This window comes from Conger conger, chromosome 4 (genome assembly GCF_963514075.1).
Source record: "Conger conger chromosome 4, fConCon1.1, whole genome shotgun sequence".
In the NCBI taxonomy this organism is placed as follows: Eukaryota; Metazoa; Chordata; class Actinopteri; order Anguilliformes; family Congridae; genus Conger; species Conger conger.
The window spans coordinates 50,651,537-50,666,922 of record NC_083763.1 but is presented as its reverse complement, the minus strand read 5'-3'; the positions used below and the strand labels follow the sequence as shown (position 1 = coordinate 50,666,922).

The window sequence follows — 15,386 nt, the reverse complement described above, 5'->3', positions numbered from 1 at the left end:
GTGTGGCCAGACTTGATTATGTCTCCTGCCATTCAAACAAGAGCCCAGTAAAAAATCCATCCATCCATCCATCCATCCATCCATCCATCCATCCATTATCTTAACCCACTTATCCTGAACAGGGTCGCAGGGGGGCTGGAGCCTATCCCAGCATACATTGGGCGAAAGGCAGGAATACACCCTGGACAGGTCGCCAGTCCATCGCAGGGCACACACACCATTCACTCACACACTCATACCTATGGGCAATTTAGACTCTCCAATCAGCCTAACCTGCATGTCTTTGGACTGTGGAAGGAAACCGGAGTACCCGGAGGAAACCCACGCAGACACGGGGAGAACATGCAAACTCTGCACAGAGAGGCCCTGGCCAACGGGGATTCAAAACCAGGACCTCCTTGCTGTGAGGTGGCAGTGCTACCCACTGCACAATCCGTGCCGCCCCCATAAAAAAAAAGAAAATAGATACCATGATAACAGTCAATTGTAGCATTGCGGTGTCTTGTTTTGTATCATGTCTTGTGGGAAAGTGAGGGAGAATCTACGCTGAGAGCAACGTGCATACTGCAGTCACAGGAAATCTGTGTGTTTCAAGTGAAATTTGTTTTCAGCTTTACTACACAAATGTATCACATACCACTTCATGATCAGTGGCATAGTTCTTTCGGAAGCTCTCAGGGCACACTTGATGGTTTACCCTGGGCTTGTCTGGCTATGACTTGGCACTTGCAAATTTCAACTGCCATAATGTCAATTGAAACTCAGCAGAGAATTCACCCCCCAAGTTATTCACTGACCAAAATCAAACATTAAATAGACCTCCAGAAACACTTTCTTTACTTTGGTTCAGATTTTTGAAGCCTTTAAAAAAATTTTTTTACATCGTTCAATCATTATTTCTTTTACCATGTAAAATGAGCAGTGGATTCAGCTCAATTTAGTTAAACTGAACTGAACTCAGTTAAATTCAATGGAAGAACATTTATCGGAACGACAAAGAAGCAATCCATAAGTATTTGGACATTGACATATTTTTCACCATTTGGCTCTGTATGCCACCACAGTGGATTTGAAATAATACAATCAAGATGTGCTTTAAGTGTAGACTTTCAGCTTTCAGGGTTTTGCCAAAATATATAGTATGAACCATATAGGAATTACAACCATTATGGCCTTACAACCATTTCCATACATAAGCCCCCCCCCCATTTCAGGGGCTCAAAATACTTGGTTGCAAATCACCAGATGCTGGGTTTCTTCCCCAGTGATAATCACCAAGGCCTTTACTGCAGCTGTCTTCAGTTCCTGCTTGTTCCTAGGGCTTTTTGCCTTGGTGATTGACTTGGCAATTTCAGAACATTCTGCAGTATGGTTCAGGTCATTGTCCATCTGCACTGTGAAGCACCGTCCAATGAATTTGGCTGAAGCAGAGCATATAATATAGCCCTATAGAACTTCACAATTCATCCTGCTGCTTTTGTCAGCAGTGACATCATCAATGAACCCAAGTGATCTGTGGCAGCCATACATGCCCAAACTATCTAAACAACGGTATAGGTTCATCTTCATCTCACCTGTCCTTAACACTTTCAGAACTGTACAGGCTTTTATAGATGTTTCAAAACTAAAATCTGGTTTTCCTGTTTTTGATGCTTACCAATGGTTTACATCTTGTGGTAAACCCTCTGTATTTGCTCTGGTGAAGTCTTCACTTGATTGTTGATGTTGACAAAGATAAGCTTACCTCCTGGAGGGTGTTCTTGATCTGGCCAACTGTTGTGAATGGGTTTTCACCAAGGAAAATACTTCTGTCATTTCCACAGTTGTTTTCTGTGTACTTCCGGTACTGAGCTCACCACTTTTTAAGAACGTACCAAACAGCTGATATGGCCACACCTAATGTTTTTGCTATCTCTTTGAAGGGTTTGTTTTGATATTTCTGTTTAAAGATGACTTGCTTCACTGACAGTGACAGCACTTTGGACTATTGAGAGATAACAGCAACAGATTGCCGTTTTCAGATTGTGTTGATAGAGAGATACCCCTGTTCATGTTGGGTATCCATATTCTCATGAAGAGAGCCTTTACATCCAGCTTTAGGTGAATATGTCTGCTATGCAAGACAGAGCTTTAAATGAATGCATTTCAATTTTTATTTCAATATTCAGCTGAATTAGTTGATACAAGAAACTATGTAAATGGGACACGTTCATCGGCAGTAATATTTTCTTAACCCAAAGTTCATACATTTTATGAATTACATTGCAAACAAGGCCCTTTTTACAGTTTCTGAAGGTTTTTTTATGTCAATTACTGTTGTAGCTTAAATGCACATTACTGTACCCCTACACAGTGCAAAAAAGTGGCAAACTTTGGGAAAGTCAGCAAAAAGCTTGCCATTCAGTTGCCAATAAACCAGGTCATGCACTTCAAAGAGCAGAGCAAGCAGCTGAAGAAATGGTTCACTTTCAGTCACAGTAATGGGAATGTCTGGAGTCTTCAGAGCCATGCGGCACATCAAAGGCTGGGATTACACGGTCATGGTTGTTAGGGACCAGTCAGACCTGAACTCCTCTGCCAAACAACAAGCCTTTTAAGAACAAGCTGCAAACCACTCCCCTCACCAGCTGCAGAGTCATGGTTTCACATCTACCCTGAATGTATCAGAAATCACTTGCATCAAATCACTGTCATCACAGCCTGAGATTGGTGTGAGGAGATTCTTAAGGTGAACGCTGTACCATTCATAAAGGAGAGCTGGGTAAATTGTCACATTATTAATTTCTCCCAAAAATGTAATAGCCATTTTGTGTGACTTTGTGTTCCGAGGTCAACTTCCTGTTTACATGTAGTCAAAAGTGCACTAATCTGAGGTGAGATTTTTCTTATTTTTCACCAAGAGTTATTGTTGTAATTGTTGATGTGTGTGTGAGTGTGTGTGTGTGTGTGTGTGTGTGTGGGGGGGGGGTTCATCATGGGGGATTGTTGACTGTCACCGAGATTTGCTGCTGACACTAATGGGGGTACCAGCAATTGCACTTGGAGGGCAAAGCACCTTCCATGCAGGTCCTTTGATTATATTTGGTATGACATTTATTGTGATGGTGCTCAATAAACTTAAGAAAGAATGAAAAGTGTAGCTCTCTCCTACAGCCAAGGAAACAGTTAAACAAAACCCAGATTATCATTAATAGGACAAGAAAGGGAATGGTAATGTGACAGCCATTGTTTTAATGCTGATTTTGTCATAAAATGTGACCTCTATCATAAAAACACACCTTTTTTATATAACTCAATAAAAGTATTTGAATTAATGCATCGAATCTGCATTATATAAACCATAGAGCTTGCGTCTGTTTGGCAGGTTCAACTAAACATCATCCCTTAATTTTTAACATTGCTTACTTTGATGTGCAAACTTACATTTAATGGAATGCTCCAAATAAATGAAGAACAACATGTTGAATATCTATTGCAACTGAAATTAGAAGTGAGATTTATATTAGGGTTCAGGATGTATTTAAATTGGGGAAATTACAATGCTATCCTTTGACTATGCATGGGGAATGCAAGGGGTTAAAACAGAATATTATTTCACTTTGTTGAATGAAACAATGCCTTTTGGGATTTACACGCACAACCCCACTTCCTCAATCTATATGAAAAACAAATAAAAGAATGTCAGTTGTTTCTTTTTCCACTCCAAATCTGTGTGTGTGTGTGTGTGTGTGCATACAGATTTCGAGCAACAAGCACTTGTTATCTTCAGAAAGAATCACACACTGAAAAAATATTGAATGTATTATTTTGAGGAGAGCATTTGGACTCAATGTTTTGCACTAGTGAACTGTGAAAAAAGTTTCATGTTTTTGAGGTTAGCCAGATTGTCTCAAGAAGACTACCTGAAAAACAGGTGAGACCACAGTAATGCAAACATCTACACAGCTCTATTTTCCTCTCTCATCACAACAGGAAATGGCAATGCAAATGATGATACATTTACATAGCAATGACAAACTGCTTGATTGCACAACTTAAAATTCAACTGTGTACCAAGGACAACCTTTGCCTGTCTTGTAACCACTTCAAAATGCTGCAGCAACATTATGGGAACACTGCAATATTAGCCATGTTGATGGTTTTGTCTTGGATTAAGACGTTTGACTGTCTAACATTGTGAACACAGTACAGAGAGCCCAGAGTGATAATTCTACAACATACAAGCAGTGTTCCTATTGTCTTAAGTCCCATAAGTCCTGGTAGACCGGAGTGGATTTCAGTCCAGCTGGAGCACTTGAGAAACATGTGAAACGTGATGCAAATTACTACATTGTTATTATTTGTCCCACTGTGTATTCATTTTAATTACTTATTCCCTTTTAACTCCTTTTATCTGCAAAGTACACATGCTTAATCACCCCAGGGTCACACTTGCAAATAATTTATTTGTACCTCTGTGCTTAGCATAGCCATATTACAAGTGTGGTACCAAGGCCTCAGTCTATCAGTTAAAGTGATTCAGTATCATGTATTGATAAGTAATGTAATATCACTGAGAGCTTCCTGAGTTTAAATTATGGTCGGCCTGTAGCGTAGTGGTTAAGGTAAATGACTGGGACATGCAAGGTTGGTGGTTCTAATCCCGATGTAGCCACTATAAGATCCGCACAGCCGTTGGGCCCTTAAGCAAGGCCCTTAACCCTGCATTGCTCCTGGGGAGGATTGTCTCCTGCTTAGTCTAATCAACTGTACGTTGCTCTGGATAAGAGCGTCTGCCAAATGCCAATAATGTAATGTAAAAATTAGTTATTTCTATTTGGAAAACTGCTATGTTTTTTCCCTTGTTTTTCTTTCAGGTTTTGTTAGGGTTTCACTTCCCACAACATCAGTTTTAACATCTACACCCAGGTTTAGTTCATCTGGTTCATTGCACAGCAAAAGATGAACTGTTCACTTCATGGCTGGCTTCATATCAGTCAGGTGTGAACCAGTGGTGTTATGTGCATGTAGTAGTCATGGGTAAAGAGGAGGAGCAATCACTGTTTGCCAGTATTCTACAATGGGGAGAGTAGATAGACAGGGTAATGTGGTAGATGGTATCACAACATCTTCAGCTTGCCACAGAGTGAGGTGCTAAACATTTCCGGTAGTTAGTTGTAACAAACTCTTCCAGCCCCTACATCTTTGCAGAAATTGTGAAATATTAGTCACTGCACTGTATCATTGCTCTCAGCATTGATGTATACACCTACAAAATAAATTTTCAACTGGATAAAGGTGTTTTATTCTTAAAAACAATGACAAGAATAAATGGTACTATGCAAGACCTTTCACTGAACCAAGATTAAGCAGCAAATGCTGTGTGTGGTTGTTAGTGGGCGGCCTGTAGCGTAGTGGTTAAGGTAAATGACTAGGACAGGCAAGGTCGGTGGTTCGAATCCCAGTGTAGCTACAATAAGATCCGCTCAGCCGTGGGGCCCTTCAGCAAGGCCCTTAACCCTGCATTGCTCCAGGGGAGGATTGTCTCCTGCTTAGTCTAATCAACTGTACGTCGCTCTGGATAAGAGCGTCTGCCAAATGCCAATAATGTTAATGTAATGTTAATGAACAGGATGAATATGTATGTAATGCATCAATGTAGATGCATTACACACATCTATGTAAATATGTAGTGGAATGCCATTCTATGAGACAAAAAAGAAAGGTTTGGCTTTCCATACATGCTATATATATATATACAGTACTGTGCAAAAGTTTTAGGCAGGTGTGGAAAAAAAGAGAAATGTTAATAGTTTATTTTTATCAATTGACAAAATGCAGTGCAAAAAGTGAGTGAACAGAAGAAAAATCTCAATCAAATCAATATTTGGTGTGACCACCCTTTGCCTTCAAACCAGCATCAATTCTTCTAGGTTCACTTGCACAAAGTCAGGGATTTTGTAGGCATATAGTCAGGTGGGCGATGGACTGGCGACCTGTCCAGGGTGTATTCCTGCCTTTCGCCCAATGTATGCTGGGATAGGCTCCAGCCCCCCTGCGACCCTGTTCAGGATAAGCGGGTTAAGATAATGGATGGATGGATGGACAGTCAGGTGGATGATTAACCAATTATACCAAACAGGAGCTAATGATCATCAATTTAATATGTAGGTTGAAACACAATCATTAACTGAAACAGAAACAGCTGTGTAGGAGGGTTAAAACTGGGTGAGGAACAGCCAAACTCTGTTTCTAAGGTGAGGTTGCTGAAGAGAGTTTAATGTTAGAAGTCATACACCATGGCAAGACTGAGCACAGCAACAAGACACAAGGTGGTTATACTGCATCAGCAAGGTCTCTCCCAGGCAGACATGGGGTCTCCAGATGTGCTGTCCAAGATCTGTTGGAAGAAGCACAAAGAAACGGGCACCGTTGAGTACCATAGACGCAGTGGTCGGCCAAGGAAACGTAGTGCAGTAGATGAAAGACACATAATGCTTACTTTCCTTCGCAAGCAGAAGATGTCCAGCAGTGCCATGAGCTCAGAATTGGCAGAAACCAGTAGGACCCAGGTACACCCATCTACTGTGTGGAGAAGTCTGGTCAGAAGTGGTCTTCTGGAAGAATTGCGGCAAAAAAGTCATACCTCCGACATGGAAACAAGGCCAAACGACTTAACTATGCACAGAAACATAAGAACTCAGCTTCAGAAAAATGGCAGCAGGTTCTGTGGACTGATGAGTCAAAATGTGAAATATTTGGCTATAGCAGAAGGTAGTTTGTTCACCTAAGGGCTGGAGAGTGTTACAAGAATGAGTGTCTGCAGGCAACAGTGAAGCATTTCTTTGGGGCTTTTAATTAATAGTCTCCTTAATGCTGAGAAGTACAGGTAAATACTTATCTATCATGCAATAGCATCAGGGAGGCATCTGATTGGCCCCAAATTTATTCTGCAGCAGGACAACGACCCCAAACATACAGCCAATGTCATTAAGAACTGTCTTCAGCGTAAAGAACAACAAGAAGTCCTGGAAGTGATGGTATGACCCCCACAGAGCCCTGATCTCAACATCATCGAGTCTGTCTGGGATTACATGAAGAGACACAAGCATTTGAGGCTGCCTAAATCCACAGAAGAACTGTGGCTAATTCTCCAAGATGTTTGGAACAACCTACCTGCCGAGTTCCTTTAAAAACTGTGTGCAAGTATACCTAGAAGAATTGATGCTGTTTTGAAGGCAAAGAGTGGTCACATCAAATATTGATTTGATTTAGATTTTTCTTCTGTTCATTCACTTCTTCTGTTCATGCATTTTGTTAATTGATCAAAATAAACTAGTAACATTTTTGTTTTTGAAAGCATTCTTATTTTACAGCATTTTTTCACACCTGCCTAAAACTTTTGCACAGTACTGTATTTGTACTTCCTGTACCTCCTAGACAACTATCTAAAGTAACAGGTAAGGACTCTGCTACTTTATGACACATTGGGTATTTCATTGTTTATTGTGATATTACTGCCTTCAAGTACTGAAGTCAAGTTTTTGTAACTAATAGTTTGATGATATGTGCTGAACATATGACTGTAGCACAGTGTATACTCAAATGTGCAAGAACAACAAACTTTGATTCAAGTGAATTTTCATTTATTTTAAAAATGGCATTTAATTTATGTCATTTTTAATTTATGGTTGCTGGACTCCATACTGACAACATATATTTGCCTGAAGCATGCAGTCATGTGAATGCACGTCCTGAGGCTGCAGGCTGCACCTTTATGTGGTTGTGGTATAAACTATTTTGGCACATGAAGTCTCAATACAATACTGTTCTAAGATCAAAGCCAGTCAACGTCACAGAACCCGCCAGTATGTCATCTGTAACAGTCCTGTTATGCTACTGGAACACAATATCAATGCAATTCCCAGCTAAGTTCAGGTATACAATTACACAGTGATTCATAAACACATCCTATGTTAAACAAAACTGTCAGTCTTGAGGCTACCATTAGATTGCATCTTGTATGCACCATTGACTGTATTCTTTGAGTACTTGCACTCATAGAAACATGTTTATATTTACACTTCAGACCAATCAGATACTGTTCTAATCTGTTGTTGTAAGGGAGTTGTAAGGGAGTTGGGTCGGAGGACCAAACATGACTGAGTTGGGTTCTCTTACCCACAAGACGTGAGAGTCATGTTCCTGTTTTCTGTCTGTTAGTTTATCATTGTTTATTATCGTTATTCTTGTAATTTATTATTTTTGATATTCATGTCTGGTGTTCTGTTTATATTCATTATTCTTTGCACTCGTCTTCCCCTGTGATGTCTGAGTCTGAATGTTTACGAACCCAGTCACTCCCCTGTCTGCGTGCTCCACTATTCGGGTGTTTACGGTAGTTCCGGGGTTCAACCTTCCTTCCAATCTTGCATTCCTTACTTCCTGCTTTCTCTCCATTTCATGTTTGTACATAGCACTAATATACTAATTCATTACATTACATTACATTACATTACATTATTGGCATTTGGCCGACACTCTTATCCAGAGCGACGTACAGTTGATTAGACTAAGCAGGAGACAATCCTCCCCTCGAGCAATGCAGGGTTAAGGGCCTTGCTCAAGGGCCCAACGGCTGTGCGGTTCTCATTGTGGCTACACCAGGATTAGAACCACCGACCTTGTGTGTCCCAGTCATTTACCTTAACCACTACGCTACAGGCCACCCTACTAACATAGAATTTGTACAGTACTAATTATATCAACACACTAATATGTTTGTCAAACTAACAAGCTAACATTCACTAGTTTTGGGTATTTGTAATTAAAATCACTTAACTAACTTACTAACGCATCTCCAGTTTCAATTCTGTTCTGTAACTCCGCCTCCCTATTCTATCACTGATTACTTACTTAGTATCAGCAAAGTATTTGCACCTGTCTCTCTGTATCTCTGCATCTCCTGATTTTGTGCAATTGTCTACTCCCTAGTCCGGAGCCGTTTATATCACATGTGTATCTTTGTGAATCCAGTCCGCATTTTCGTTTCCCCCTCATTGTTGTGCTATTACATTACATTACATTATTGGCATTTGGCAGACACTCTCATCCAGAGCGACGTACAGTTGATTAGACTAAGCAGGAGACAATCGAGCAATGCAGGGTTAAGGGCCTTGCTCAAGGGCCCAACGGCTGTGCGGATCTTAGTGTCGCTACACCAGAACCACAGACCTTGTGTGTCCCAGTCATTTACCTTAACCACTATGCTACAGGCCACCCCCTTTTTACCCTCTCATGTGTCTCACCTGATGTTCAGTTGTTGTCAGACCACCCTCACTCCCATGCCCCGCAGACACAAAACCCCAGCTATCAGGAGTTTGAAAAACTCTCCACCGAGAGGGGCGATAACTCCAACAACCGTGTATTCAGAATTAGTGAAATGCACAAAATATTAACAAACATGCAGAAAACATGAAGAAAACATCTCGGCTCCACTGTCAATGCAGAAGTACTGACACGAACACGAAACAATACACGACAATACACAAAAAATATTAACAATCTAATTTAAGGTAGGAAGTGTACATAAACAGCGACAGAGTTCTCAGACACAGAACTCAGCCATCGGCGAGTCCTGTGAGGCTCTAAGATAAGAGGGGCGGTCTCCCACGACCATGCATTTACTCTTGGTGAAACCCCATACTAATAGCAAACATTCAGAAACATTGACACAACTACAATACGCTTCTCAGGTTCCCCACCAGTACGAGAGTCCTAAGAGGAAGCAAGATAAATACACAAACTGCCACGAGGATATCCAGCAAAAGAACTCCAGGCTATTGGAGATTCGCTCCCACCGGACGGAGCGACGATTTCAAACTCACGTATTTAACATTAATGTAATGTAATTGGTGTGCAAAACTCTAAAAAGATGTCTTCTCGGTCAGTGGCATCTTGAGCCTTAGTGCTATACACACACACAACAATAGACATAAACGATGACAATGAAAACCATGAGTATGAAAAGTGACCAAGAAACACATAATGCAATGCAGCTGTCAAACTTAGAAACAGCAAGCTATGGGAAACGGACACACATTATCTAATCGCCATTCATTGCCATCGTGAAATTAATTACCAAATTGGCAGAAATGCGACAAGGGCAAAAAGGTAGTGCCTGCAAATATGTCAGTAAAGAGCTCAGAACCATCACAGTTGTCACCTAAAGGTCAAACATAATATTGTCTTTGAATACTAATTTTTTAAATTAAACACGGCCTTACATTTGATCTGACTTTGCTGAAATGAAATGAGTGATGACAATACCCCCTCATTTATATTCAGATATTTCTTGGCTACAGTATAAATTCTCATTAAAGTTTAACTGTCCTCATTACATACCCTTGCACAGCTGCAGGCTAATGTTTATGTCACTCATATTCAGTTATATCAGTTATACACTTGTTCAGACTCATGAGTGCGAATCTGAAAATCAGTCAGGGTTTACTGTCTCCTTGCTAAAGAACATGAACATACTCTGTATAACAAGCTCAGGAGAGCTTGCTAACTGATGATCTACCCTGGGTCCTCTTCATCTGTATCCCAGTTAGATAGGATGTACTAAATTACATTCTCCTCCCTATGACTATCAAACATGTAAAGAAACACAGTAAGAAGAACTAGACAGAAAAGACTCAGTAATCCTGCTTTGTAAAACAGGCCCCTGATAAGATGATCAGAGTAGGGAATATTATAAACAGCACCAGCAATAAATAACTGGACAAAGCTGATGGGAGAGAACAATCAAAATATGGACTATGTGACATACCCCTATTTTCAAAGAAGGGACAGTTCTTCCACCGACAGTATGCATTCCTTTCACCCTTGAACTCACCCAGCTGATGTCACCAATTAGTCCGGGCTGAAGAACTGTTTGGCAAAAACAAGGTCACTGAACTTTCTTAACTTTCTTTTCACCTCTGCAAAATGCATTGCTGCGGCCATTAACAGATTGACAGACGCCTCTCACATTGCTGTAGGAAGCCCTCTGTGGTGACTCACAGGAATTCAGGTGGCCTGTCTTCCTCTGACACTCTGCATGGTTTGAGAATGAAAGAGAGAGAGAGAGAGAATGAGAGAGGCACTTTGAAGATACCAACATTCTTGCCCTAAAACATCTGCAGTCCAGAGCTTCAAAGGAACCAGCCTCACCTGTCCAGTTGAAATGATTTATAAGATTCTTTTTTCCACCATCAAAAAAAAAAGAATTCTCTTTACAGATTCCTTCTGAGATTTTCACATTTCCTGCACTACAAGTGCAGTTTGTGCCCTGTCCCACATTTAAAGGCATTACTGTACTTAGAGATGTTCTGCCCCCTTTGGGATTTAATAATAGGGAGGATGGGGGGTAATGTAAAAAACACAGTGCAATACAGCAATATAGTGTATATAAGAACTTCAAAGGAAATGCAATGGACCATTTCATTCCTAATTTATTTGGATCCCCAAGCACAGAGACACAGAAGTATATGTTGAAGGTATACTTTCACCTTTAATCTCTCTAAGCATTCGGATGATATTAGAACTTTTCAGACATACACTCAGTGAACACTTTATTAGGTATTTATTTGACTTATTTTTTAGACTTATAAAGCCTTCTGCTGCTGTAGCCTATCCACTTCGAGGTTTCACATGTTGTGTTCAGAGATGTTTGACGGGATGTGTTCTGTTGCATACCACTGTTGAAATGTGTGGTTAGTTGCGTATACTGTCACCTTCCTGTCAGCTTTGACCAGTCTGGTCCTTCTACATTACATTACATTACATTACATTACATTACATTACATTATTACATTACATTATGCTCTTATCCAGGGCGACGTACAGTTGATTAGACTAAGCAGGAGACAATCCTCCCCTGGAGCAATGCAGGGTTAAGGGCCTTGCTCAAGGGTCCAATGGCTGTGTGGATCTTATTGTGGCTACACCGGGATTAGAACCACCGACCTTGCGGGTCCCAGTCATTTACCTTAACCTCTATGCTACAGGCTGCCCTGTAGGCGGTAGCCCTTCTCCTCAGAACTCTCTCTGAACTCTCTCATTAACAACACATTTTTGCCTGCGGAACTGCTGCTTAGTCAATGTTTTTCGCACCATTCTCTACAAAGTCTAGAGACTGTTGTGCGTGAAAATCCCAGGAGATCAGCATTTTCTGGAGATACTCAAACCACACTGTCTGGCACCAACAATCATTCGGCAGTCAAAGTCACGTAGATCACATTTTTCCCAATTCTGATGGTTGATGTGAACATTAAATGAAGCTCCTGACCCGTATCTGCATGAATTTAAGCATTGCACTGCTGCCACATGCTGATTAGATAATTGCATGAATAAGTTGTTCCTAATAAAGTGCTCAATGAGTGTATATTCTCCAACAGCAAATATGGAACTGATTTTGTATTTGTACTCTACTCCTACGATGGTCATCTTCACCCTAATTCATGGATTTTAATACAGATGATTATGTGTATTGGATGTACTTACTATGGTTTTTGTTGTCTGTTGCAAAGTTTATGAAACGGCATGCAATCATGATGATGCATGTACATTCCAGATCTAATCCAGTCGAAAATGTAATCAATTGATTAGTTGTATTTATTTGGATTGAATATACACTACTGAACACAAAACAAGGGAAGGCAAGAAGAGGAACTGTACAACTTTTAAAAAGTTACAAGTTCATAGTTCTGACATTTTTACCGCGTTAATAGTGCAGTCGTGCATGTATTTTTTTTTTTTTCCCAATTTTTTCTAATATGCAATTCCCTGAAATGAGCAGCAGAGGGAGACCACTCACTGTAAAAGTGATTTTACTCTTGCTACTGATCCATGGGAACGCATAGTACCAAAAAGAAAAAGAATGGACTGGGCAGGTCAACGACAGCGATTCACTTCTCTGTTGACACCCTTCTCTCTGTCTTATACAAGTAGCCCACTGAGACTTCAAATGTCTTTCAGCAGACAGATTTAAAATTTCTTATCAGATTTTAACAGCAGGTCGCTAGATAATTGAGTTTCTCAATCACATAAACAGAACGCTTCTGACGCAATTCACTTCAGGAAGTAAGTTGAACACACACTGGTCTCTTCTACATCAATAGCAAAGACAACAAAGTTTTTCGTTTTTGTCAGTTACTTGTTTCTTACGTGACTGTGCTACGTTGTTTGAGATAAAAAAGATCTTTGATCCGTGTTCTAGGGGCATCCTATTCCTATGTGACCAGAAAGAATCTTCAGCGAATTTCCCTGAAAGTTTGAAAGTAAAATACATGCCTGAACTGGCCTGAAAAATGCACTTTGGGTATTACCCTTAAAGTTACCCCAACTAACAGAAAACCTATATCTATATGCTTTTGGTTATGTTTGACACCACTGTGGAAGTTTCTACCATTTGCATTTGTGCTATATTCCTCCCTTCACGATCTGAAAATTTGGAATCGAGTCCACAGTAGGTACACAGAAGGAACACGGCTGCAAGAGAATGTACACTAACCTGCAAGACAGTTTTATTACACCCAGTGTACACAGGGTACTACAGTAAGTGCTGACTTGAGGAGATATCTCTTGCTAATAGTCTGTCTGCCAGCTTGCTGTTAGCAGACCATCGGTGGTCGCTTAATGTAAGATTCTGCGGTTTTTACGCAGAAATAATTATACAAAAGAAAGGGGGAAAAAATCACTGCTCACTATCAACACAAATTTCCGAGGCTCTTTAAAAAATATATATTACAAGTTGGATGACGCAGACTTGAACCAAAACCAAATAATTACTCCAGTTTCTTTGAGCCAATCCTCTTTCGGAGTGTGACGTGTGTTGTTTATTGATATTTACACAGCCATTGGTTAGCAACGCCAGATTCAAAGAGAAAGTGCTTTATTCGAAATGTCATGCGATGTCAAGGTCCAGCTAGCTAGTTCAAAATTAGTAAACAGAAGTAGCACTGGCAGCAAAACAACTCCAAAACGTCAATGACCCACCTCCATATTTGACGGTAGGTATGAGGTGCATTCCTCTTTTGCCGGTGTGTATGGCCAAAACATAAAATTTTGGTCTCATCTAACCAGAACACTCTATTCCAGTCATAATTCCAATGACGTTTGACAAACTGATGCTTGGTTTTGTTTATTGTGCTCAGTAAGTGCTGTCTTCGTACCACCCTTACAAAGTGTTTGTTGGTATGGAGGTGCCATTTTATGGTTCTTTTGGAGACTTGGTGATACATCCAATCTTTGCAATTCTTAAACAGTGATCCTTTGGTTCTTTATGGCCTCTCTCTCCATCCTCCTCACCATTTGTTGGGACAATGTGCACTTGCATCCTCTTCCTGGCAAGTTTGCAACCATTCCATATGCTTTACATTTTATATCATTGCCTTTACAGTGCTAAGTAGCATGTTTAACCATTTATGTATTTTTTGTACCGATTACCAAACTTGTGATGGTCAATTACCATCTGTCTCTTCTGAATTGACAGTTCTTTGCCTTTTCTCATGCTCATGGATGACCAAAGGATTTTGCATGCTTGTTACCCTTTTAACTACATTAAGTAAAATTGTATTGCCAATTTCACTTTGATTTTATTTACAATGATTGTCAGGGGTGCCAATAATTTTGACACCTATGGTTTTCAGGAAAAAACAGATTGCCTTCTAAAAAGATTGCAACATGAGTAAATTAACTGAAATGAAAGCATATTGTTTTCCCATACATTTGAACATGACATATATATTATTATATGTGTTGTTTACTGAATACAGCATTTGTTCATCATTTTTATCAAGGGAGCCCACTGAATTATTAGCCTGTGTGGCAAACATTTTGATCAGAATACCAAAACACTATCTTATTTCATCCCACTTCTGTTCAAGTGTTATAATAACATTTTGAAATAAATACATTTATTGTCATTATTGTGAGCATATAATGGCAAAATTGAATGAATGTAAAACACAGATTTAGACATGTCCGGTGTTCCAAAGACATGGCATCCCATGGGCTAGCGAGACCACTGATGTAGCTGTAAATTGAGAAAACCTGGGCAGCTGAACTGGTCGGACAAGGTCAATTGCATTTTACAGCTTTGCTGCAGTTGCTAACACATGCTTATGGTGAATGCATTTGACTATTGTGACCTGCTTATTCTGTGTTTTCTGAAATGTGCTCTCATGTAACAGTTTAATGACAGGGATCTTTAGGCATGGCAGATGGAATATACTTAGGTTAGCTGGTAAGAGACCAGCATTTGCTGTTGCATAACACTGGAGACAAACAAAGTCTTTTGTCACTAAAAATGAATAAGGACATCGTTGCAGAGGTCAGGTAAGATGGGGACCCTCTGATCACAT

General features: G+C 40.1%; 1 long non-coding RNA gene across 1 annotated transcript; it reads right to left on the bottom strand.

The window, feature by feature from the left end:
• Positions 1-5,950: 5,950 nt before the first annotated feature.
• Positions 5,951-11,011, bottom strand: LOC133125873 (uncharacterized). The gene is made up of 3 exons (XR_009708476.1): positions 10,877-11,011; positions 6,482-6,596; positions 5,951-6,379 (listed from the first exon to the last, which is right to left on the bottom strand). It is a non-coding gene; the product is annotated as an uncharacterized LOC133125873 (long non-coding RNA).
• Positions 11,012-15,386: the final 4,375 nt, after the last annotated feature.